This window comes from Octodon degus, unplaced genomic scaffold (assembly GCF_000260255.1).
Source record: "Octodon degus isolate 3935 unplaced genomic scaffold, OctDeg1.0 scaffold00127, whole genome shotgun sequence".
NCBI lineage: Eukaryota > Metazoa > Chordata > Mammalia > Rodentia > Octodontidae > Octodon > Octodon degus.
The window spans coordinates 3797421-3802455 of record NW_004524703.1 but is presented as its reverse complement, the minus strand read 5'-3'; positions in this window follow the sequence as shown (position 1 = coordinate 3802455).

Sequence of the window (5035 nt, the reverse complement as noted above, 5' to 3'; positions counted from 1 at the left end):
CTCTGCCACGGGAGCGATGCTAATTACCGTTACTTTGGCGCTTTGCTGAAAACACTGACGCTTCACCTGGGCCTGCAGAATGTCTGAAGATCAATGGATTAGGATGCAAAGGTTCGGCATCTGCCTTTATTTTGTCTGCTTTCTTTGATGCCTTAACCTTGGGTGTACTCAGGGCTTTAGGTAGAAATGTTATCATTTGAAAGGTTTTGTGCAAACTGTCACACTAGGTTAACTTGACCTAGACTTGCCTAGTTGTTCTCTTCGCTGCTTTAAAGCTAAAGAGATCTACCAGTCACCATGATCAGAAACAACAGACCATAAGAGGAGCACACAGAAGTGGCATCTGAGTTCCTGGAAGGTCTCTGGCTATTCCCAGAAAAGACAGGAATACTCCTTCTGTTCATTGGTCCAGCCCTGTATTTCACTTATGAAGTAAACCCTCAACTCCCTAGAGATGGGAAGTTGACCTGCGAGCGAAGCTCTGTCTTCTCCACGCTTTGGCCTTTCTTTCTCCCTAACACGCATCTCTGGCCTTTCTGCAGGATGAGCTTCAAGTCTGAATGTGGTAGCCAGAGTTAGCTGTTCTAACTAAACTGTCTAGATTTCAGCCAAATAGTATGAGGCGTGTAAAGAAACAGAGCAGGACACAATCTGCTGTCTACAGTATGGAAAGCAAGACTCGTACCTGGGCGGATAGCAGGTGATAACAGAAACTGACTGTGTGAATGACCACAAGTTAGATTATAAAGGCAGTTTTTCAAGGAGCCATTATTAATATGGTCCAAAAAATAAAGGGAACCATGATTTTAAAAGTAAGGAATGCTAGATGACAGTGATATAACACAAGAAAAAGATATTATCATAACTATAATAAAAAAATTAGTAAAAAAGCTCAGTGGTGGATTTGAACTGCTACAGAAAAATCAGTAAACTTATAGATTGATAGAGATTATATAATCTGAATAACAGAAACACAGAAGAATGGAAATACTTAGGAGTGGCCCAGAGACATGTATGACACCATTAAGCACATCAACAGATGTGCAATAAGATGGCCAGGGAAAGAAACAGGGAGAGTGGGAAGCAATCTGAATGAGTAAGAGGTAGACACATCACCAATAAAAAGTAATGATTCTTCCCACATCTAGGAAGCTTGACAAACTCTTTGTAGGATAACTAAAAAGAATCCATTAACAGACACATCAGAGTAAAATTCTAAAAACTTAAGATGAAGAGAGAATTTTGAAAGCAGTAAGAGAAAACTGGCTTGTCATTTAAAAAAAAAAAAAAACCAGCCCAATATGCTCACTTTCTGTCTTAGTTACTTCTCTCATTGCTGAGAAAGAATATCTAATACCCAATGCTAAAGCAGGAAAGGTTTATTTATTTAGCTCATAGTTTGTAGAGGTTTCAGTCCATACTAGACTGGCTCCAAAGCACATGGCAGAAGGACAAATGCTCACAGTGACAGAAGACAGGGAAAGCACTAAGAGCAAAAAGGAGGAACGCGTCTCTTCTCCCTCCCTTATACTGTATATGGCCCACCTGCCCTAGGGCGGGAGTAGCGCTCATACTTCTAGTCCCAGCAAATGATCTAGATTCAGCCATCTCTGAAAAGCCCCATCCCCATGACTGCATGAGGCTTTGGGGACATATCCAGACACAGGCCATGAGCCAATCACAATTACTGTTATATCAGCTTTTCCTCCCTCCCTCTCTCTGTCCCTCCCTCCCTGCCCCTCCCTCCCAGCTGTGAGGTGAGCAGCCTCCTCTAGGGCATGCTATCTGCACAATGTGCCATCTTTCCACAATAGTAATGAAGCTGACCACTTATGGAATGACACCTCCAACACTGTGAGGCAAAACTCAACTATTTATCTTTATAAATCCATTTATCGCAGGTATTTTTCACAGTAACAGAAAGCTGACTTTTAAAGGCTCCACCATTTCCCAGTAGCACCACGTGGGACCATTGCAGCCCTTAAGATCCAAGTCATAGAAGGATCCATCCACACTGTATAAGTAATTATAGTCAACACAGGAACAACAACTTAGGTGGGAAGCCTTGAAAATAATAAGCAACAGATTATCAAAGAGGACATGTGAATGGCCAATAGCATATGAAAATACGGTTAGCCTCACTAGTAAGCAGAACACTGATTTTTAAATCCATAAATCATACCATCTATTTTATGAGCATTATACTGAAAAAATAGTTTAAATTTTCAATACTGAACATTAGTATGTGGATTAATGAAAGTTTTACTCAGTGCATATGTATTCCTAGTGTAAAATCTACTTGACATACTTTGTACCATGTGGCAATATCTCTTCAGCACCAAATCTGCTCATAATGTAAACTCAGAACTCCATTCAGCTCTGTTACACGTGCAGAGTCCTATATAGCATATTTCCTGGGTAATCTCATTTTATATTCAGCAAATGAAGTGCCAAACTTAATGCCCCCAATGTGGAAAGGACAAATAAGTCCATATTATCCAGCTACAATGGAGCAGAATACCGTACGGCAGATGAAAGCTTATCTATGTATCAACATGTGTGAATACAGAAAATGATACTCATTGAACAAGAATGATGCTGGATGTTAGTTCAGTTCGTGGCACTAACATAGATTTTGAAAACATGCACAATAATGTTAAATAATTTGGATGGATCAACATTGCTTCTGGAAATAAAGAGGGCCTCAATGTATCTATAATGTACTGTCTATTTTTTTCCTAATTTTAAAGAAAAGAAGCAAAGCAATGATACAGAATTTTGGAACAAGACAATAGGAAGTGTACAGTAGGTATAATAATGCATATTGCCGTCTTCCAAGTAATTGTTCAGATTACAGGACACAGGCTTGCAAAGCCAATCACACGATACAAGCACACACTGAGGGCTGGTGAGATAGCTCAGCGGACTAAGCACCCACTTAGGCAAGTGCAGGGATGGGGATTCGATCCCTGGTACCACATGCCATGCCAGCCCTGGCCCGGGTGCACTGAGCCAGCCATCGAGACCGGGCAGGCTGAAAATAGGAGGATCACTATGAGCCCAAGTTGTGCAGTGAGACCCTGCATTAGATACATAAATATATGTACAAATATATGCATAAATATACATACGTGATATATATTGTTCCTTTCAATGAACTAAAGAAATTAGTAGCATAATTAGCTTAGCTCTTGTGTGTGTGTGTGTGTGTATATATATATGTCTATGTATTTTTTTCTTTTCCCTTCCTTCTTTTCTATTTCTTACAAAAAGAAAAACCTGAAATGGAAATGGCCTAGTTACGGATGTGATCCAGCTGGGTGGTGAGTTCCGGTGCATTCACGACGTTAGCTAGCACTCGCTCGTCTCTGTCTGCTCCACACGCACGGCTGCCATTACCCGCGCAAGTTCCAAGCTCGTCTGCCTGGCTGAGAATCCTGGTGGGGCACTCAGTAGACATGGAACCTGAAGCAACCTACTGGCAGTCTCTGTCGTTTGGTTGCTCCCCCTCTAAAACAAGGGTAATTGCACTACCTACCTCATACCACCACGGTATACACTAAAGGAGTTAAGGTGCATAGCCCAGTGGGGAGCATATAGTAAGTAAACTCTATAGAAACATTAACTATTATTATGAGATCTGAAATATATTCAAAATCTAACTAAGGCCAGCCAGATAGCTCAGTGGATTAAAGCACCTATTTAGGCAGACACAGGGACTGGGGTTTGATCCCCTGTGTGCCGTATTGGCCCCACCTCCAGGGCCTGCTGAGATGGTAACTGAGACGGGGCGTGGTGGTGCACGCCTGTAATCCCACCACTTGGGAGGCTGAAAACAGGGGAATCACTATGAGTCTGATCTGTGTAGTGAGATCCTATAGACTTTGTACTAAGTACATTAAAAAGAACTTTCCTTAAAAAAAAATCTTAACTAAAAGACACAAGATGTAAAATGGATCACTCTAATTCTAGTTACACAAAATGTATTTTTTAGAAATGCATACTTTTAAGGTAAATGTAAGAAGGTATAAATTGTGTGATTATGTACCTTTCAGCATTTTGGTTACCTGTGGGGAGAGAAGGGAGGCTGACTTAGGAGGATAATGCTCAGCATTTTAACTGCCTACAGAAACAGAATGTGCGTGCAAAATGGTATTCATGAGCCGTGTGCTACTCAAATGCATCACACGCCTTAACTCCTTTAGATCTCATGCAGCCCCGAGCACAGGGAGGCCCACCGAAGTCCTTCCTGAATCAAGATTTAGCAGTTCAGAGAGCTGACAATGGCTTTAGTATTCAGAATGTATTACGAAGCATTATAAGTCAGGATTTAACCTGGAGTGTCTGGTCCCAGAGTTCAGGCTCAGTATCACTGATGCCTCTCAAATAAGCAGAGACTTCCTTTAGAAAAACACATATTTACCACCGATATAGCCAGCCAGGACTAGAAATCAAAACTCTTACAAATTCATAGGAAAATGATAGATGACTTAACTTAAAAAATGAGCACAGGAACACAGGAAATGCAGAGATGAGGAAACAGAAATAAGTAATAAATGTGCCAGTAGTCTAGGAAACGCAAATAAAACAGTTACGATATATAATTTTATACCATCAAAGTGGCCCCAAATAGAAACTCTGACCATGACAAATGCCAGTCCTATGCAGCAGAAGAGACTCTAACACGCACAGGATATCCACTGGGAATGTAAATAAGTGTATCTGCTCTGGAGTCAGATTTGTCCATAACTAGAAAATTCCTTTCCATAGGAAAATTTACAAGGTGGTTCCATTTGCTGTAAAACCTCATGAGATGACAAGGACAAACTGCTATTTCTGACTTTCTTATTAATGAAGAAAAAAAATCAAAAATTCAAATAGCTATCAGGAAAGGTATGAGTCATATAACTACCATATGATAATAAAATTAATTTGAGCTCATCTTGCAGATTGATAAACATAAAAGACAATACTGAGATAATAAGGCAAACTTTATACTGATATGTACAGAATCATTCAAATTAGATAAGGAAAT